Source organism: Rhinolophus sinicus, linkage group LG02 (assembly GCF_036562045.2).
Source record: "Rhinolophus sinicus isolate RSC01 linkage group LG02, ASM3656204v1, whole genome shotgun sequence".
In the NCBI taxonomy this organism is placed as follows: domain Eukaryota; kingdom Metazoa; phylum Chordata; class Mammalia; order Chiroptera; family Rhinolophidae; genus Rhinolophus; species Rhinolophus sinicus.
In genome coordinates, this window is record NC_133752.1 from 73,625,043 (window position 1) to 73,647,663 (window position 22,621).

The window sequence follows — 22,621 nt, forward strand, 5'->3', positions numbered from 1 at the left end:
ACTGGTCATACAAATGAATGGGAAATTCCTCAAAATAAATAGCACACCAGAATGACAAGGGCTGTTCCAGCTTTTTGGAAGAGGATACACATGCCCGGTACAGCCACCTACTTCTTACACAACACACAACCACACAAGAGTCTCCTTTTCACAAACTGAGCACAGAAAGCAGACTTACCACGGTGCTTCTCTCTCCATTTTTGCAGAACTCACTGCTTTATGCTCCTATCTGATGCCCGTCTTCCACTGGGGGTCTTCTGAGTCCCAGCACAGGCCAGCCGTCTCCAGTGACAATGAAGTAAAAACTAAAACTTGATGTCACAAAAACTCAAGCCAGCTCCTGAACCTGACAGTTTATTGTCCCCCCAGCTTCAAGTGTTTTTGTTTTTTGTCCCTGGCATTTATTAGCTATTTGCCCTTGGTCAAGGCCCTCAGCCTCTTTGTTCTTCAGTTTCCTGATCTGCAAAATGGAAATAACAGTGGTTCTCGTGCCTGTTGCTAAGGAGTAAAGCAATCAGCTGAGGGGAAGGTTCCTAACCTGTTTTGGGTCATGAATCTTTTGGAATCTGATGAAAACACTCCAGAAAGAAATGTGCACAGACCTAGAATTTTATGTACACTCTTAGGAGGGTGGGGGCAACGATTTAATAATTCCTCAAATTCATTTGTAAGACCCTCCCTTAGCAACCACACCCTGCAGGTGGAAAGTCCTCTGACCTAAACTGAATTTTGATTTTATGCAAATTTACCATCTGGTGTCTGGTGAGTTTCAGATAATTCCGCTCAAGAAAAGGTTCTGTCCTCCTTCCCAGGACCGAAAGGCGACAGAAACAAGCATCTCTGACCAAGTGTGCCTTACTTTGCAAAACAAGTTCCCTTCCTGCCTCCCTGTCCCTGCCCCCAGCACTGCACAGCCTACACCCTTAAGGGGAGTCACAGTTCCAACAGGACGAAGTGTGAAGCTGAGGATGTAAAGTGGTGTGAGGTTATTGTAATTCAAGGGACATTCTTCAAAACAAAGGATCTTCTCATGCCAATGGAGAGAAGACACAATAGTTACCACTCAGCTTACTAATGAGGAAAAAAGGATATTTCAGAGCAACCAGGAAATGAGTTTTTAAAAGTCCATCTTTGAAGAGAGTATCTGCTCTTACCTGTTTTCTATTACAGTTAAAAAACAAACATCCAACAACCTTGCTTCTCTGACTATCTGAGTGAAAAGAGAATACACTCACAACTTATATTTAGTTGTCAAGTGAGAAATAACTCATGCCGTGTTATGATTTCACGGTGTAAAGTTTAGAGCATAATCAAAAGATAAAATTATGTAACTTATACCTGAGTTGTGAAACCATGCGCTGGATTCCTTCCTGAAAATTCAGAGGGTCAAACCAAACCAAACCAACCCAAACCAAAGCAAAAATACTTGCTACCCAGAAGGCTCTTATCCAACAAGGGACAGGGATGTGTGAATGTTTAAAGACTTCGATACAGAGAAGGGCAGATGATAGCTCTCCACACTGGGAAAGTGGTTTCCATGCAAGAAGTGCCAGGAGGGCACACCACCGGCAAGGAACAGGCAAAACTCCTGGTTAAAATCACGGTGAGCCTGGTGCATTCTCTTCAACTCCACGCACCCAGCCACGTGGAGGGCCTCTTGTGGGCAAGGCACATTCTCATGTGGGTTTCTCAATTCTCAAGGGAATTTAGGACTATCACCATAGAAATATAGCCAATTCCCATTTCTTTGTGCAGATAGAAGGAGTACTAGTGTAAATTACACAAAAAGCCAAAGATACTTGGCCTTCATTTGAATTTTAGAAACTTCCACGTAGATACAAGTATTCCCGATACCCGGTAAACTCAACAGTACCGAAGCAGAAATACACATCAACACTAGGGTGACTGATGGCTAATCAAAATAACAGCAGCAGCTCCCATGTATCGAATCTGCTACCCAGCCTGGTTCCGTTCTTGACGCATGTTATGGCCAAGCCACGCAGAAACACTGCAGGGAAAGCATTTCATGACTCTCATTTTACAAATGGGGAATCTAAGGCTCAGGGAATTTAAGTCAACATGCGCAAAACCCCCACAGCTGGCGAGTGGTGGACCCACACAAATGGAACACAAGTCTGCCTGGCTGGTCTCTTCTCCTTTGTGCTGTGTTTTGGGGGTTACCTGGCACCTAAGCCTGGCTCCCTCCCAATTAATGAGCTCCTCAAGACCCCACCCCTCGATGAAGAGGAACAGCTTACTCCTGTCTCTGTCCCTACTGGATTCTTGCTTCCACCACTGCTGGACCTGGTGACAAAAACTAAGTGCTGTGTTTGGTCTAAATAACTTTCCCAGGCAAAGGCTGAAGATGTCATCCTTTCCAGAGCAGCCGCTTACCCTGTTGCTCCCCTATGAACGCCCCAAACCTCCATCTCTCTCTCTGAACTCACTTCCTGCCTGGCCCACACACGCTGGGCTCCAGCCACATTCTGGGCTCCTTCTGTTCTCCAACAAGCGCACAAGCCTGTTTCTGCCTTGGAGCTCCTCTTCCTGCCGCCTGACTCGCTTATCCCCCCAGGCCTTCCATGCAGGACCCCTCCTTATCGTCATCACGTCCCGAAGAACCCTCTGGACCATCCAGTCACTGCTAACACTCACCGCCACTTAAAACTACCTTGCTCATTTGTTTACTGTCTGTCCTTCCTTCTCCCCCACAAAAACGTCAAGTCCGCGTGAGCAGGGACCTTTCTGCCTTGTTCACTTGCCACTGCCGGGCACATAGTAGGAAATCAGTAAGTATGTTTGAATGAATAACTAGCAGGGCAATGGAAGGACTTTCCCCCTTATTTCCTGGCCATACTGGTAAGAACCTAAGGGAACAATGCAGCGAATAATAGGGAGTTGGCTGGATTTCTTTCTCTCCTGCTACTATTAATCGCAGATAGCACTTTAAAAATGACTTGAGCTCATATTCTGTTTTCATGTCATTTGAAACAATGTTAGTAAAACATATATTTCATCTGAACGGGCAGGAGGCGAGTTCTGAGAAGATTATTAATCTCTCGTGACTCTATTCGAAAGCAAAGCAAATCTGTGCTCTGATCATCTCCAGCAGAAACAACAATATTATTTCCAGAACCCCTAACTAGATTCCTTCTTCAGAACATCTGTCTAAATGAAAAATGGCTCTCCTGCTCCTAAAGAAATCAATATATAAATTTCCCTCGTATATTGATTTCTATCAAGCTTTACCAACTCCCCCAGATAATTTTCCTTATATTTGTGCTCTAAGAGAAATAAAGCTTTGTGTATCACTTAGGGAAAAGATCCCGACAACGCATTCTCATCACGCTGAGGCAGAGAAGCAAGAAGAGCGGCACTAGAAGGCAGCCAGAGCACCCCCACAACCCCCAGAGGTACGACGCTATCTTAGCAGGAGTTCATCTCTTGACACAAGTTGAAAGAATACACATCTTTCCTATTCAGTAAGGTTACTTATATGCAGTTTGTCTCCTTTTTCAGCATCCTTTTTCTTTTCCATAAAATACGGTAAGAAATCTTAAAAAAAAAAAAAAAAAAAAAAAAAGCCACAATCCCATCATGGTAGTATCCTCTTTTTACTGTCTGAGTTTACCTTCCTTTTATTGTCCATGTTTGTTCATATTTGACAAATAAACATACCATCTTGAAGAAGCTCAAGTGTGGGCTTGGGGTGTTCAAATAATGGTTCGCCTCAGAAGTGCCCCAAACAGCCCAACCTTCTCCAGGAATTCTCTTTAGAGCCTGGCTTTCAGAACACTGCAAAGCTGGCCAAAGGTGACAGAGCTTTCTTACTTCCAAAGAACACGGTCCCTATTTCAGTTGTCACTGTGGGTTCCATTTAGATCCTTTAAATCAGGGGTTGTAAACTATGGCCCCCAGATCACATCCATCTGCACTGTGTCTGTTTTTATAAATAAAGTGTCACTGGAGCACAGTCATACCCATTCATTTATGATTGTCCATGGCTGCTTTTGTGCTACAAAAACAGCAGAGCATTAAAACAAGTGTGCGTTAAACCTAGTGCGACTGGCCAACATGTTGGAATAATCCTTGTTGCAGGTGACAAACTCCAGGGCCAGCTAGATGCAGGAATAAGAGCTCTCCTAATTTGCAACTTCTTTAGAACCAAAATATCTTCTGCTTATCTGAGATCTTTTATGGTTGTCCAACATGAGAACCAGAATCGATACGGAGCTCTGCCCCAGTCACTTTATTTCAAGAAGGTCACTAGCAGACTATGACTCTTCTTAGACTGTGTAAGGGGGACAGAGGAAGGAAAACAAAAAACAAAACACACAACTCCCTGAAAACAGCATTCTCATGTAACCTGGCAAACAGATGTATGCTTTGACACGACAGAATCAAACCAAATCAGCCCCAACTGTCAACTGTGCTCTCTGCAGCTGCTTTCCCTCCGTCGTAATTATTTTAACTGTCATAAGTTATTCATCCCCAGGAAAGCTTACATGTTCCAAGGTAACCAGTCCAGGCTTCCAGATCAGAAGGGCTGGCAGCCCCAGTCACTTCTGACCCTTTGCATCTGCCTAAAATTCTGAGTGCAGAAAATATTTCATCAATATTTTTTTTGCAAGACCAAACTAAATTTGGTTTTAAAAGAAAAGTTCCCTGATAAAGACACTGTAAGCTTTCAAGTACACAAATCTTAAAGATAGAAGGAGGGTGCAACAAATCCCATCAGAAACCAAATATTTCATTTCTCTACTTTATAGACACAAGGAAATGGCTTTTCTAGCTCACAAAATGCTCGGTGAATTTCCTGCAGAGTTATTAGGAATTTTACTCTTTCTGAGTTAAAATACATATGAAACAGTTTTATTTAGGACAATAAATAAAAGTATCAGTTGTTGGAATCATGCAGGATGTTGCATGTGAAATAAATAACTTCAAATGCAACTGTCATTGGTTTCTTATAAAACTAGGAGCAAAGGTGGAGTTCATTCCATATGGATTAAAGCTTAAACCTGTCTTCTTTCTTACTTTGATCCTTCAGTTTTATGACAAAACAAAGAAAGTACTCAAAGGTGTAATTACTAGTTGAGAAGGATAGTCAGGGCACTGAAGAGTGAAAATGTCTCAGAAAAATGGCCAAATGCACAGCACTTCACTGGATATATTTGCTCATTCACACGGGAGAATACAACAAAATTAAGTCAAGGTCCTGATATAACAAATAGAAAGTGAGTCACTCCACTGCTTAACTGTCCTTATATAGTCATTATTTCTATTAATATGTATTTCCAACAGAAATAAACAATAAATCTAAAATTCCAGGTATGGTCCTAGAATCCTCTTCTACACTCAGTCCTGCCTGTGAAATCTCCACGAACTGCTTCTCTTCATCCCTTCTGCCACTACTTTGATCTTTCCGGGACCAGGACTTGCTAAATGGTCCCCCAGTTTCCACTTCTGTTTCCCACATCCATTCCCCTTAACAGCTATCACTGAGATCTTTTTAATGAAACAAACCAGATCACGGCACTTCCCTGGTTCCCGCCCTTCAGAGGCTTCTCGTGGCATTAACAAGAAAACCCAACCTTCAACCATAGCCAAGAAGCCCTGTCGGGTCTTATTCCCACCTACCCCTTCCACTCCAGCGCAGACACTGGCCTCCTTGCTCCTGGTTCCAGCCACGACGGCCTCCTTTCAGATCCTTGAACGTACTGAGCACTCCTTTTTCCTCAGACCTTCCTACTTGCTCCCATATGCCTGGCTTTTCAAACTCCAAACTCAATTCAAATGTCAACTCCTAAGACGGGCTGCCTCTTGGCGGCCCCTTTAACCACTGAGCTACTCTCTGTGGCATTGGGCTGTTGATTGTCTTCATGGCACGTATCCTAATCTGTATCATCTTGCTTATGAATTGTTTTCCTGACTTACCTCCTGCCTCTCTGAAGCTTGCCTGTCTCATTCCCTCACGTACCTCACAAGATGCCTGACACACAGATCGTCCATATTTGCCAAACAGCAAATTACAGATTGTAAATATCAAATACGTGTGATGGTCATAGTTAAGCCCTAAAGATAGAAAATGAAATATTTTCATCTACAGTCATTCATCTGCCCATTCAACAATTCAGCCTATGCCAGGTAGTATGTTAGGGCCTGAGAAATCCAAAGGTCTAAGAATTTCTCAAAAATGTTACATTTGGTGTTTAAAATAGCCATTTAGAAAAGAACAAGTCATACTACTATTTAGTATGCTTTCATGTGACCATAGGGATTTGTAGAAAAGTCTGAAAACCCAGACTAGTAAGAAATTATGTGCCATCAGTACACTCCCCCAAACGCATGAAAAGTAGAGAGTAAACAGGGGTTTCCAACTGAGTTCCAGGTCTCGAAACCTAGCAGTCGCCTCTTCACACTTGACAGACTGTGGACAGATGTAAAGCTTTGCTCAGTCAGTGGTAAAGAATGAAATTCATTTCCCTGAGGGGTTGTTGAAGATGAAAGCTGTTGAGGTGAAAGTAGGAGACTGCATGACTGATAGTTTTCAAAACAGACTGGAATTACCACATCCAAATAGACAAAGCCACTGTTCAAACTCTTAGAGCTCAGCTTCTGGCCCTCCTGACAGGTATCCGTGATCAAAACAAGCAGGTTTAAGAAGCCGATTACACCGCACAATGACCCACTGGTGTGATGAATACCTCCACCCCTGGCATGGAGGTGTCCTCGGCCCACCTCTTTGCACCTAAAGCTCTGGGCTCAGCTGACCTCGAGGGCAGCAGCCAGCAGCAACATCCTCTTGGCGCCCCAGTGGCATCCACACCGCTTCCCAGGTCTCTGCTTCAGTTCATAGGACCAGAAATGGGCCCGATGCCAGCAGCGTGTGAGCTCCAAGAAAGCAAGAAGGTACCTGTTACATTGACCATTTCATTATTATTGCCAATGCCCTGTACATAGTAGGTGTTCAAGAAATACTTGTTAAATAAATATTGCCATTGTTCAAAAGCTAGGACCTGCTTGAATGACAGAGGAACCCATAAGTACACCAGTTGTCAGAAAGGTGGGGTTCCTGACCAAACCAGCACATAGCCCTCCCACACCTTCACTCTGAGCCTCACTCACCGCGCCAAGAACGACAATGGCCCCTTCTTCAATAATGATGGCTGATGCTTTGTTGAAAGTTTTCTCCCTTTTTGTTCACATTTGGACAACACAGCCGTTAACTTTTAAAAAATTATAGACAATATTTACAAATACGGAGTTAGGGCTGTCCTCAAAGTATGCTTTTAACTTCTCAAGAAATGCCTTGGGACACTTAAAATTCCAATCACAAAATAAATAACAACTAAAAGGCAGCAGTAGAAGAGATCTAAGCTTTAGGGAGAAAACTTATAAACAGCTTTTGTGTCACAACAAGCCTGGAAGACAGACTGACTTTAACGGTCTAAAAAAACCGAAAAGAGAACAACGTGAGGACAGCAGTCAGAACCCAGCATTCATGATACAAGTCAAGGCCAGGTTGCAGCTGCAGTTAAAAAAGAAAGAAAAGAGGAATGGTTTGCCTCCTCTTCCACCTTCTCCCACCCAGGGCAGTAATGAAGATTCACAGCTAACACATTAATTAGGGAAATCGACAGCCATGTCTCATTACAATACTAGTACAGAAAACAGAAGATAGAAAAGGCACATACAGATTCCCCGAGAGTCCGATGAAGTGTTGTATGCAAAATTTAAATCATGTTTTTCTTTACAAATAAAAAAACACTACTCCTTTTTCAATGCCAAGGGCAAGCTGCTTTTCTATATTTGAGGAATTTGTGACATTTTCTCATATGAAGTCACACCAATATTCTAAATCATATAACAAAAAATTATTTGAAAATGCACAGTATTTCTACACCAAAGGACACTGCTTTTAATACAACAAAATTCTTTAAAAATTGGATTACCCAGATCTTGCAATTATTTCTCACTCCTAATAGACAAACAGACATAAATGTGATTCACCAGAGGTCATATGAGATAAATGCACTGGTTTACTAAATCCTGTAACAGTGGCCACAACAGAAATGCCCAGTGCAGACCATCTATCTGAACAGGCCACCCTTTCTGCCCGCTAGTAAACTGGGATCAAAAGACTCCTCCCGTCTCCCCCCACTTCACACAATCCTCATCCTTCCCTCTAGCGAGGCAGAAAGACCCCTCCTCAGCCGTCTTGGTCGCCCCGGACCGGGCACCTCGCGAAGCGCTGACTCGGGGGAAGGGAGGGCGCAGCCTTTGTCCGGCGGGTCTCCTGGGCCCGCCTCGCTGTTCCCGCGAGCGAGCTCGGCTCCTACCCCTTCGTTACCTCTGCCCGCACCTGCAGACAAAGGCGCGCCACCCCTCCCCACGTTCCTCACCTTGGCCTCCCAGGACTGGGCGGGGATGGCGCCCCCGGCGCTGGGACAAGGCCTGGGGTGCCGGCACCAGCGAGCCGGGAGCGGTCGCCCGCACCAGCACCAGCGCGTGCCTTGAGTTGAAGCGAGTGGCGTCCGCGCCTCGCGGCGTCCCGGCCGCCCGCGCTCCCCGCCCGCCTCCGCCTCCGCCGCCGCCCATTGGCTGCGGGAGAGGCGCGTGGGCACCGCCCCGCCCACTCGGGCCACGCCCCCGCCAGGTGCCCCCGCCAGGTGCTCACAGCCGCCAGGTGCCCGGCGTAGGGCAAGCAAAGAGAAGGGTGGACTCTTTCCACTGGCAACATACCCTCATTGTATGACAGACATTTCCCTTTCTGGACTCCCAGGACTCGGGAAGTTCATTCTAATTCCACTGCACCTCTTTAGAAAGTTGACGTCTCGGGCCTGGGTTTCTGGTTTTTAACACGACAATGCGTGATCCGTGAGGTGGACGGAGTGCGGGGGGAGGGCAGTACTGCAAGCCACAGCCAGAGAGCCTCTGCGATGCCAAAGTGTAGTTTTTATCAATCAGGCAGCAAGTTTTGAACTGAGCTGAAAGCTATGTCTCAGATTCCCTGCCAATTTACACGAAGCCCTTAACAGTAATTCACCCCTACACACCTTTTGATCACCACCTCTCTTAAGGCACCTTTTGTTTACTGCTGGCCTGAAGCCAAGATGACACTGGCACCCCAACACTGCCATCTCTAGCTGAGAACTCATATACATGAAAGCAGAAAAGTGTCCAGTTGGCTAAGCGACATTTTAAATAAGAGTGCTGGCGCTATTGGCCAAAATAATTTGAAAGGAAAATCCAAGGTCTCTGACTATATTGTGTGTGCACTGAAAGTATTTCCTCTTCTAATTTTTTCTGGGCAAGAATAAGTTATTTGACTGAGCAATTAATAAAGTGAAACCAGCAGGGAACATCATCTATACTTTCTGCTATATTCAAAGTTCCATATAATGTTTTCCTTATAATGTTTTCCATTAGGTGCTTTCTGCTATATTCAAAGTTCCATGTTATGTTTTCGTAACAGAAAATACAAAACACACATGGAAAATCAAGGGTGTATGTAACTAGGAGGTCTTGTCAGGATTTAGTAAAATACATCACAGGTGTACCGGAAACTCTTTTTAATGCTCATGATTTAAAAGAGGATTAAACATCTACTCATTTGCTCAACATTTTTCAAGCTCTTCCTAAGTGTCAGGTTCTCTGCTGACAATTTTATATTAGGCTTTTCTGGTTAATGGCTGTATTTCAAAGGGGCCGGCAGGGTGGGGGTGGGGGATGACTTAATTTAACTCATGATGTATCTGAATCTATGACCAGCAATACTGCAGTTATTTAGAAGAGTTGTTTACAATGAACTGCTCTGGCAATCACAATTGTTTGGGACACAGCTCAAATTGGAAGTGGGTGTGGGTGGGTTTGAGGCTTTGGGTTCAGCAGCCAGAATAGACATCACCAAGTCCAGAGGTATGAACTGATTTCACAGGATTGCACCTGTCACCCTGTCAGAGGCTGCCCTTCATTACACATAATTCTGGTCAGTTTGGTTATCTGATTCTCTGCCTATAGCAGAATAGAAGCAACAGAACAGACAGGGCTGCCAGATGCCCAAAGAGGTGACAGTATAGTGTGACAGTTGAGGGTCTTTGGTAGGGAAGTCCTTCTTGACAAGTCCTGCCAACTCTACCTGACCTCTCTCTCCAACTTGTCCCCCTCTCTCCAACTCCACAGCCACCACCCTAGTCGCAAATGCTGTCTTCTCTTATCGAGATGGTTGCAATCGTCTTCTAACAGTCACCCTGTTTCCACTCCTGTCACCAACTGGCTAGTCTCACGGCCACAGACGTGTCCCTTTAAAAAAACAAACCACAAATCTGAGCATCCATGCTCCTGCTTTAAACCTCTATAATGGCTTCCCATTGACTGGAGATACACAATCCATAATCATTTTCAGGGTCTCTGAGGCCACTTGGGATCTGGTCCCTATTTCCTCTGTAGTGAGTGCTGCAACCACATTTCCTCTTCTTTCTCTCTGCTCCAGCCTCATCTTCTTCCAGTTTCTGGAACATGTCCAGCTACTTCTCACCTTGGAGCTTCTGCACCATGTGTTCCCTCCTATTGGCACTGCTAACCTGGCTAAGCCCTCTCATCCTCTGGATCTCAGTCCATTTCCTTGGGAAAAATCATCCTAACTGGCAGCACAGCCCACCCCAACCCCCCAGCACCCCAGACTTTTCCTTCATAGACCTTGTCACCTTTCACTTTATGGTGAGTTTTATAAACTTATAGGAGCATCTAGTTTTGTTTCTGTATAGCAAGGAACTCAATCTTGACCAAAGAGAGGGCTGGCCTTTGCCCTTGGCTTCTGGGAGTGATGTCTAAGACCATGGAATGTCATGCCTGACATGAGCTGTTTACCTGAGGGTCTTGGGTCACACTAGGTAGTCTCACAATGTGGTTTGGGTCATTTGGCATCGATTCTACCTCTGGAGGGATTAGAGACTGAGATCAGCCATGTGGGCAGGCAACCATACCTTCGTGATGGAGCCCTAAGTAAAATTCTGGATGCCGAGGCTCAGATGAGCTTCCCTGGTTAGCAATACTCCATGCATAGTATCAAATACCAACATTGGGAAAGTTATGCTGCCCATGACACCCAGGGGAGAGGACAACTGAAACTCCATGTCTGGAACTTTCCTGGACTCTGCCCTATGTACTTCTTCCCTTGGCTGATTTTAATCTCTATCCTTTAGCTGTAATAGACCATAAGTGTGAGTAAAATAGCTTGCAGTGAGTTCTGTGAGTCCTTCTACTAGAAAACTGTAGAACCTAAGAGTGGTCTTGTGGACTTTTCCCCAGTGTATTTTCAGCAGCAAACACATTCCCTGACACAGTAAGTGCTTAGTACACTGAATAATGACCAAATTTAATAAATTAATATTTTTCTAGAGGTACTTTTAAAGTAAGCATGCAATCAGCACGTAATGCCTTTACAACGTCAAGAATAAATTTCTATTTTGCAAACTCCTACTTCTGAGTCACGGTCCAGATCAAGTGCTACCTCTTCCATGAAGCTTTTCCCTACTCCCCCGGGTTCATCATTCTTGCCTTTGTGTACTCTGGCCCATTGCTCTGCATTCTCAGCAGTCAGTGGTATTGAAACATCTGTTTTTGTGAAGGCCCTATGTTAGATGAACTCTGAATCCTAGCATTGGGCGTGGTGCTTCCACAGACCAAGCACACAAGCCACGTTTGCAGAATGAAGGCAATTTTTTTAAAAAAAGGTTTGGTGTATAGAAAGATAGTTCAGTTATCTGTGACACTCAGGTACCTAAGGCAGCTCATTCCCTGAAAAATAAGGTAGCTGTTACTGTAGTAACTGAGTGTTGTAATAGTATTCTACTCTATTATTCTCTTCTTCTTTCTAAAAATAAAAATGTTCCTTAAAATTATTATCCACTTTAAAAGCCTGACATGCTTTAAATAAAAATATGGAAGCAGATCATCAAACTTTTAAAAAAATCATCTGACTCCCTAATTAGAATAAAATATTATAGTTTATTTACATTAAGAAAATACATTAAGTAAAAAAAAAAAAACCCAACCACTAATCTTTCTTTCCTCCGTATAAACCTAATTAAAAATTCAACCAGCGTACCAATAATCTATGATGTCCCCAAGTAGCACAGAAAAAAATCAATTTTATTTCCTTCAGACCTGCATTTAAACTGGATAATAACTGCTATAATGTGTAACAGCCATAATCCAATTTCAATTTGTTTGATTAGCTGAGTATAAATATTAAACAAAAAGTCACAGGATTGTCATAACAATGTTCACACTGCTAACTCGTTATAGGAAAAAACATTTCAATTTGATCCTAGGAAACATGCTCCCAGAAAAATATACAAATATGAACTTGAACCATCCTTAGGTCGCATCCACAAATATCCTTACATTGTCTCACCCAAAGGGAAAAGCAGCTTTGAACTCAGAGGCCATTTGAAACTCTCCCTGAATTTAGGATAAACAAACAAAAATCCCCCACACCCCCGTAACCCTTAGCAGATATTGCAGAAGCTTCGCTTGCACTCACATAAGGGTGCAACTTTATTCTAAAGACCTCCAGGTTTTACCACAGGATCTCTGACTCAACTCTAACAAAAATTCTGAAAAAAAGAACAAAACAGTTCTCCCGCCCAATGACCTGGAGTCTTTCTGTTCTGCCCTATAAAGCACAAAGGCTATTTATAATAAATGTGCACAACAAAAATCTCGTAAGTGGAAGACATCTCGAAGCTCCACACAGGGGGCATAGCTCATTTTCTTTATGCAATGTTCGGCAGAGAACATCCCACTAGACCAAAGACAGTGGGCAATTTGCTGGCATTCCCTGTACTATAAAGAGATTTGACTTACCCCTCTCTCCAACCCGCCCCCCCACACACACTCAATAGTTCTTATGTTCCTAACTGCCAGGTGATGGGAGGTGAGCATAAACTGTTACCCTCTATCACTCAGAATAGAACCAGGACAACATTTAATTCTTAAGGGGCATCTGCTCAACCATCTCCCTAGTCAACCCTCTACCTTGCTGTCTCTGAAAAGCAGAATTACAGGGAGATGTAGGGGCACTGGATGCCTGAGGAGGAGGACAGAGCCAGGCTATCTTCCCGCCCAGGAATGAAAATAAAGGGCCAAGGGAAAGGCCTGCTGTCTGGCAACTTCCATGATTAAAATTAGAGAAAAATCATGTTTGTGTTTCTGTATTAGAAACTCAAGCTTAAATTGATACTAAATCCATGGGGAAGGCTGAGGCAGGGGTAAGAGGGTGGGGGCTGGTAGAATGAAGCTAAGGAAGTTCTTGGAAAAAATTGCATTTTCCTTCACCTCGAACCCACAGCTGATCTGGTTTCTGTCTCTATAGTTTTGCCTTTCCTGACATGTCATGTTTATGGAATCATATCATATACAGCTTTCTGAACCTTGTAGCTTTCACTTAGTATAACTGTTGAGTGTATCAGTAGCTCATTTCTTTTTATTACTAAGAACATTATTGTATGGAGGGACAACACTTTATTTATCTACCTACCAGTTGATGGATATTTACTTTGCTTCTACTCTGGGGTAATTATGAATAACACCAAGAATAAGAAAGCAAACAATCTGATTTTTTAAATGGGCAAACAATTTCAACAGACACTTCACCCAAGAAGATACATGGTTTTCATAAGCACATGAAAGATGCTCAATATCATTATTGGTTATTGCAGATTAAAACCACCATGAGTTACCATGTTACATAGGTTAGAATGCTGAAATAGCAACAACAAAAACTTACAAAGAAAGAAACAAAACCTTGGCAACACCAAGTGCTGGTGAGGACGCTGAGCAACTGAAACTCTGATGCTGCCGGTGGGAATGCAAAATGGTACAGCCACTTCAAAAAGTGGTTTGGCCGTTTCTTATAAAGTTAAACATACCATTACCATACAACCCAGCAATCCCACGCCTGGGTATTTACCCGAAAGAAGTGAAAACTTATGTTCACACAAGAACCTGTACGTGAATGTTTATAGCAACTTTGTTCATGGTTCATGATTCACTTCCCTTTTCAGATGTACAGGCACCTCTCTTTTAATGAGTTTCCTAAAAGTCCTTTGGTCCATTTCAGTTTTCCAACGTTCACAGACCTGAGCATATCAGTGACTAAAAAAAAAAATAATTAAGAGGTTACAAAATAGAACCACTGTTGGTCACAAAGCTCCATTCTTATGTGTCTGCTGTTGGGGCTGAATCTCAGGGGAGAACTCACCCTGTTATCACTACTTACAGCACCAGGAAGCATAAAAAGAAACAAGCTGGTTTTTTGCCCCTTGGCTGTGCTTAACCTTGACTCCTTCCTCATCCCTGCTTTGCCTCCCCTCTCCCACTTACGTGCCCTCATCCTCCAAAGAGATATTAGCTACATCCAGTGATAACAGAAAGCAGAGCAGAGAACATTTGCCAGCACTTTGATCTTTCAGTGTTGAGTTTAAATAAAAACATCATTTATAATTGCTAGTATTTGTTTTATCTTGATGCTCAATTGGAAGCTCCTAATTTTGAAGGACCGAATTTTGAATCAATTTTGGTATGTCATCTAGCATAGCTGCCCTTGTTTTATTGGAACACAGCCACACCCATTCATTTATATCTTGTGTAGGGTTGCTTTTGCCTAACACTGGCACAGTTAAGTAGTTAAGACAGACAGGGTGACCCACAAAACCTAGAATATTTACAGTCTAGCCTTTTACAAAAAAATGTTTGCTGACTTTTCATCTCACAGAATGGCTCTTTAGTCATTCAATTAATACAAACTGTTAATGTACTATTTGTGTAGCATTGTATAGCTACTAAGTAATAACATTTGTGTAACATTTTATATCTTCAGATATGAACAAATGTCTGTTCATATCTATCATTTCCTTACCCACTAGCCCTATTAAGTTGGCAATTATTATAATACCATCTCCTTTTTAAAGACAAAACAAGCCAAGAGAGAATGAGTGAATTTATTTATAAGAGGTGAAGCCAGAACTTGAACCCATCTCATTCTTCAAATCTGCTCTTGTCACAAATAAAGCAAATAAATAGAAAATAAAATATAGCACACATAGCAAGCTATTCATTTAGTGGGCAAACTAAGATCAACTTGGATTTTCATCTGCCTAAATGCCCCACTGAGCTCATTCAATTAAAGTAAGTTCTACACAAAGCTCACATATGAGGCTCATGTCCCCTCTTACCCTTATTCCTGGCACTTAGGGACTGCCTAACCTACAAAAAACTTCTCTTTGTTACAAACTGTATTCCTTTCATATATATTAGTTAATTATACTAATTAATTATCAGAGAGTCGATTCAGGTTTTGTGGGAGCTAAAGCTTAGAGAATTTCTGGAGGCTTCTTTAAGAAAATGAATATAAAAATATCTTCTTTTTGCAAATTTTGCAAAAACCATGAGAACTCATTGGGCCTGGAAAGGGGCCCTAAATTTTAAGCTTCATTATCCTAATAGTAATTCCTCGTGTCAGTATTACCTTTCCCCCTTAAGAGAAAGGAAACTCATATATTCTAAAATTGATTTCCTTGGAAAGAGTGGAGCCTTCTGGCTAGACAGAATGATTGTTTAAATCTGTCACCCCATCGCTTTCTCTTAAAGCGACCAGACTGAAAGCATTCATGCTTATTCTCGGCAAATTCTTTCTTCAGCCTAGAGCAGTGGTTTTCAAAGTGGGTCCACAGACAAAGTTAGCTTCACTTGGGAACTCGTTAGAAATGCAAGTTCTCAGGCCTTACCCCAGAAACACTGATTCAGAAACTTTGAAGATGGGACTCAGCTGGCTGTGCTTTATGAAGAGTGGCAGCTGATTCCGACATGTGCTCAAGTTCCAGCATCAATGGTCTACTAGACCAGTGATTCCACTTCCTCCACTCATGTGGAAAACTTTTCACGGAAATGAGGGGAAACTATATAATTTAAGCAAGTTTTATAATTTGCCTTTAGAAACACAACAACCCAGTGATCAATTTTAACAGTAAGCAATCCCATTTTTAGAATTTTAGAAAAATATGACATATGAGATGTGTCAGGATTAACCAGAAGGAGAGAAGCAAATGCTCACAGCTCAAAGTCTACTTTGATGACTTCTGAATGCACTGGTGATAAATTAAACAAATTCATGACTTATTGAGTAGAAAATGTATATTTAAACACTCCTGATTTAGTCAAAAGACTGAATCAGTAATTCTGAACTTTGAATCATCTTAGAAGTTGAAGGAACTTCCCACAAAAAAGCTAAATTACTTACCTCAAGCAAAATTCCTTATTTTTAAAGAGCAGTGGGTTGGACCAAATAGGTCCTTTTAAACTCCAAAGAGCCATTTTATTATTTTAGCCACCAACGACCTCTTATTTTAATATACAAAGCATGCCAAAAAAATGTATACACATTTTAAGAAAGGAAAACTGTATTAAAATTCTAATACTCAATAAATACTGATAACAAAAGATGAATGCAAGTCACGTTTGACTTCTGCAATTACAAGAGGTACTCAAAGTGGGTACCATCAGCGTCCAGACACTTCTGATTACAGTGAACTACTGCTTGAGCAACGTTGACCAAAGTGTCCACTTGTAGACATTTTTTTTGGCATCCCTGGTATAGTTCTTGTACAAATAAACTGCTTTGATTTGTCCCCTCACTGCATTTCTTGCTAATCAAAGGTATACTTTGGCACTAATCACAACTTCTGATCAGCATTAGCTAACCAGTATTGCCACTTTGAGTTGATATATTTTAATTCCCACCAGAAGCAAAGATCCTTAATGTTTTAGTTGGCCTGTGCAGCTTTATATTGCACAAATGCGTAATTTTCCCCTTCCGCCTCTCCTCATCTACAAAGGCAAATAATAAAATGTGTCTCCTAAAGCTGTTGTAAGGATTAAAATAAAAGAAAACGAACAAAACCAATATAATGTAATTAGCACTGTATCTGGCGAATGGTAGGCACCCAAATACGACATTTGCTATTACTAAGACTATTCATTAGGCTATTTGAAATCTTGAAATGAGCTCTTTAGTGGACACTTGTTAGCTTATCTCTCCTGGCCCCTTTTTCTGGGAAATACCACACCACCCAAACCCATGTGGCAACAGCAGGCCCATGGCTGACACCTTCCTGATCTGGTGGGGGAGGGTCTCTTCCCTCAGGAATTTGGAATTGAGAGGCTGCACTCTTAGACTGGCTGGAAAAGAAATGTACACGGTCATTTGCTACCATATGAAGCAGAGAAAAGAATGAAGCCAAAAAGAGATATGAAAACCAGAAGTCCATCCTGACACTATTTCAGACCCCGTTCTGTTCTCAAGGCTTGGCCACCCTGCTTCCTTCAGGGTTCTAGAAGATAACCAAATCCTCTTTGGCTCAGGATCACTCAGATTGTTTTCTGTAGCTTGTAATCAGTGATTCTGAACACCTCCACCCTCCACTGGGGTAAAACACCATGAGGTCTGAGGTCAATCCCAACTTCCATAGCATATGACTCCTAAAGTAATCACTGGCTGTTAGGATGGCTGTTTTCTCAGCTGTCTTCTGTGTCCAAGAAGACAGATCTTCCAATATGTGGAAATCCAAAAACAAAAGGCAATACACTGTAAATTCAGAGTAATTACAGTGGAAGACACCAGCCCATCCAAAGGCTGGTAGAAGGAGAGATGTAGTGAAATGAGTTTTATGTTGGGGTCTGTCACCCACCAGCTGTAGGATTCTGGTTAATTCACTTCACCTCCTGAGTCTCAGTTTCCCCGGAAGTATATGAGACAATGAGAACGACAGCAGCAACAACAATGACAGTAAACGCTCACCTAGTCTTTATCAGTCCGGGCACAACCAGGAAAACAAAAACTGTTCTAAATATTTGAAGAAGGAAATTTAATGGAATTAGTGACATGGGTGATGGAAGAGTTAAAAAGCAAACAGGAGACAGTGAGGCACTCAAAGACTAGCAACAGTAGGAAGCAACCTACCACCCCCAGGCTGAAGGGCCCAAGGGAGGAGGTGGTAGAAACAGGGCCCTGGGGTCAAGGCCACCCAGAGGAACCACAGCCAGGAGGCCCACAGAGGGGAGAGGAACACTGGTTTCTCCTGCCTCCTAGTGGCCAAACCCAGGCAGAGCCTGGAAACATAGCCTGCAGGGGTCAGAAGCCAGCAGGGGAGGACTAGAAATGGAAGGGAGGACAAACGGACTAATGCACTTATTAGATCTGTGCCAGACACCGTTCTCAACTCTTAGCAAGGGTAACCTATTTATTCCTAAAAGGCAGGCAATGTTATTATCTGATGAGGAAACTGAGGAACAGAGAGAGTTATATAACTTGCCCAAGAACCCATAAAATAGTGCCAGGGCTGGGATTCAAACTTTAAAAATTATCTTTCTTCCAGAGATGTGGCAAACAAAAACAAAATGCCACATTGTTGCAAGCACTATGTGTCTGTTGTTAGACAATGCAAATGCTTTACATACTTAATACTGGAACACTGCATGTATGCTGTTTATCCACAAATGAACGTACGTCTTACTGGGTGTTGTTGGTCATTCTGAACACTGCATACCACACTGGACCAGGAGCGGCTGCAAATTCAGAGCCCTCCTAATTCACAATCAGGTCGTGAAAATGAGTTTTCCCTTTGCGACCAGGGTCACAATTTTCAAGGCAAAAAATTCCTTCTTTTCTTCCTTCAATTGATATTTTCCAAGAAACTACCATGTTTCCCCAAAATAAGACCTAGCTGGACCATCAGCTCTAGTGTGTCTTTTGGAGCAAAGATTAATATAAGACTCGGTCTTATTTTAATATAAGACTGGGTCTTACATAATATAAGACTGGGTTATATATAATAGAAGACCAGGTTTATAATATAATATAATATAATTTAATTTAATATAATATAATATATAATTTAATATAATACCGGGTCTTATATTAATTTTTGCTCCAAGAGACGCATTAGAGCCAATGGTCCAGCTAGGTCTTATTTTCGGGGAAACATGGTACTAAATTTCAGCTACAATGTTATTGAGAGTATTCAATATTTGACCCTTCCCCCACCCCCAGTTTTTACATTTCCTGTATAAAATGTATTGTTAACGGATGACTCTGGGGGCAACCTATGTAAGGGCCTAGATGAAGTGCATTCCACTAATTACTTGTTCATCAGTCATGCTGTCTCACACCTTTGCCATGGCTATGGCAGACACGACTAACAGATCACAGAACTCTTCACCAAGCCTGGTTTTGGTCTCATGGCTCTTCTCAACCCAGCACTTCAGGCCCCTAATGTTATTAGGTCAGAGACGGAGAGTAACCCCTACTTACTATTCTAGCATTAGGATCAAAATTTCCTAAAAAATAAGGCAGATGTCTGAGGGATTGCTTTACAAACAAACTAGGCCAGAATTTTTGATTCTGAAGGCAGACAGTGAATGTATGTGAAATCACAAAAACTTGTCAGGAAAATAAAATGGCATTGGTAAATTTTTGTTTATGCCTTTGTGTTAGTCTCCTTGCCAATTATATATTTGTTACTTTTTCTTTATAGTCTTAATGCTGTGAAGGTTAATTACCTATGGTATTCATTACTAAGTACTTCATATTTAGTGAATACTAAAATTTACTGGAATTTATGTGCATTCATATGGGCTCTACATATTGCTTTAGAAATGGAAAAATGTGAGGTTAACCCACTATGCACATGTGTATCTCTTAAAAGGAACAAAATGCAAATGAATATATACTATACTACCTTCAAGTTTAAATGGAAGAGAGAAAAAACATCCAAGTGTCTAAAAATGTAGATGCCAAATCATGTTATACATCATTCTGGAAGAAGACATAGTTCTCTGGCAGCAAACTGCTCACCCATGAAATGAAATAACCCTTTTAGGAAAGGATGATTAATTATTTAATAAACATCGTGTGTTTTCAACTTCACTGAGAAAAATAAATGGGAGGAGGTGCTGTAGGAATCTCAATGGGCAGCACCCTCTGCCTCCAGCCCAGGGAGAGCCTGCATGATGGGCAGTGTAGCAGGAGGGGCGAGATTCTCTGCCAGGTGCCCATGCTGGGTCTGCTCTCCTTTAGAATCTCACACTAAGCTGCATGTAGGTTTCAAAGCCTCCGTCTGTCCACAGGAGGACACCAAGGCTCAATGTGAGGAACTCGCTGGGAGTCACACAGCCAAGAGGCAGATCCAGGAATCCAGTGGGGGCGTGTCGGACTCTAAAGGTCCTTCAAAGGTCCCTCATCACCTGTACCACCCAGAGGGGAGAGAGCTGGGGGAGGAGGATGAAGGAGCAGAGCAGGGGAGAAAAGAGCTAGGGTAGCAGAGGGGGCTCCCACCATCCTGACTGTATAAGCTGTAAAATGATCCCAAAGGGATCAATCAGTCCTAATCTCTGGAAGCTATAAATGTGACGTTATAAGAAAAAACGGTCTTTGCAGCTCTGATTAAGTTGACAATCTTAGCATGGGGATACTGTACTGGATTGTCTGGTGGGCTCTAAACCTAATCACAAATGTCCCTATAAGGGAGAGGCAGAGGGAGATCACACAGACAGAAGAGAAGGCAATGTACAGAGGACGCATAGACTGGGGTGCTGAGCACAGCTGAAGAATGCCGGCAGCAACCAGAGGCTGGAAGAGACAAGGAACGTTCTTCCCCAGGGCCTCCAGAGGACTGAGCACTGCCAACACCTTGATTATGGCTTCCTGAAACCAGTGTTGAACTTCTGGCCTCCAGACTATGAGAGAATACATTTTTGTTGTTTTAAGCCAGCAAATTTGTGGTAATATGTTATGGCAGCCACAGGAAACTAACACAATGACTTGCTGAATACAAGCTGAGAATTGATGCTGTGTACCCCCTTCAGCTTTGCTGGGATCCAAATACCAGGAGATATACCCCCATCGTGGTCAGGGGCTTTCAACTCCTTTTCTGAAGCTTCCTTCTCCCTTCCCTGTCAGATCCTCAACACAAGAAAAAAATGGGGTATTCATATTAACAACGAAAAGAGTAGGAAAAGCATTGGTCCAGGATTTAGAATTCACGGTTTCAGATATAAGTCAATCACATTTTTTTTTTTTTGCAACACTGAACAAGTCATGTGAAACTTCTAGTTCTTGCTTTCCTTATCTGTAAATACGTAATAATATGTCCTTCAGTCTCTGAAACATTAAGGGAGATAGCGAATATAAACCCTTAGTAAACTATAAAGCATTATGTTAAAACATGGAAAGAGTTCTGATTATTCTGCCTTCGTTCTCTCCTTAATACAATCAAAAGCATTTTTAAGCACCTAATATAAGGATAGCATAATGCTGAGTCTCATATAAGAACGTATATATGACGTGGTGCTAGCTGTCCAGGAATTTGCAATCTTAATGGGGAGGCATACATAGCAACAACGTTAAGTAACAACACACGGTTGAAAAGATTAAATTCCAATAAGATCTACATGACTACAGAAATAAAAAGAGATCAAAGAGATTAGAGGGCAGTAGTGTGACTATCTGGTCTTCTTCCTAGAGGAAGAGAACGTTTCCCCAACCCCTGAGGTCAGGCTTGGTCATGTAAATAACTTGCTTTGGCCAATGAAATATGAGCAAAAGTAGTGAAGTGTCGTTTCCAGGCGGAAGTTTTAAGAGTCAGTGCAACTTTTGGTCCTGCCACCATGACTAGTCTCAATCGTGACTGTATCATCAGTCTTGGATGCAGAATGGAGACAATTACCACAAGGAGCAGTGCCTGCAGCCAACCTGCCATGGACATTTAGCAGAAGGAGTTGTTTTAGGCTACTGAGCCTTTTGCTTGTTATTGCAGCATAACCCAGCCAGTGCAGACTGATACAAACGGTGGTTGAAAGGGTAACAGAAAAGGTGGGACCTGGATGTGGCCATAGGACAGCAATGGCATATACCCCTTGTAGAGGGCTTGGTAGTTCTATCACAAAATGCTTCATGGCCTCAAGGACTCATGCAATTGCTTACTATTCCACTTAGTTCCTCCTATGAGGGCAGGGACCACGCAGTTCTTGTTTATAGCTACGTCCTTGGTGCCAAGCACGGTGGCTGACACATGGTGGGGACTTAATACGTGAATGTCTAATAAATTCCCAGAGAGGTAGATGGGGCCACACAATAGAGGTAGAAGGAGGAAGAAAAGAAATTCCACAGGTTGACATCTCAAGGTAGGAATGAGACAGTGTGACTTTGGGCATGAAGAAAGCCAACTCGACAGATCACTTAAAAACACAGGTACAATTATAGTTAAATTATAACTATAAACATTTTTTTAAAAAAAGATGGTGCCCCTCTAGATGATGACAGCCATTTCTGCCTCCTCCTGCCCTGATCAATATAATCCTTTGGTGTAATCTGTTCTAACAGCGTGGTTCCAAGGCCTAAGAGGATACTTAACAACATTCTGATTAAAAGTGAACAAATATTTAAAGACAAGATATAGACCATCTTCTTTTTTGAAGAAGGACTCTAATTTGTACAGTACAGTACAGACATATTAAAACCTTATCCGTAATTAAAGACAAATTTCCCTCCCTTTATTTT

The 22,621-nt window shown here is 42.3% G+C and overlaps 1 protein-coding gene across 16 annotated transcripts in view; it reads right to left on the reverse strand.

Annotated features, from left to right (window-relative positions):
* Positions 1–22,621, reverse strand: part of APBB2 (amyloid beta precursor protein binding family B member 2) — a 331,632-nt gene that overhangs the window by 25,583 nt on the left and 283,428 nt on the right. The window contains exon 1 of one of the 16 annotated variants that reach the window (XM_019751914.2): positions 8,406–8,557. The exons of 14 other annotated variants lie outside the window; for them this stretch is intronic. The gene's annotated coding sequence lies outside the window, so the exon portion shown is untranslated. Of the gene's footprint in view, positions 1–178; positions 278–8,405; positions 8,558–22,621 lie in introns of those variants that run through there. One more of the 16 variants, XM_074324600.1, reaches the window with a different exon arrangement.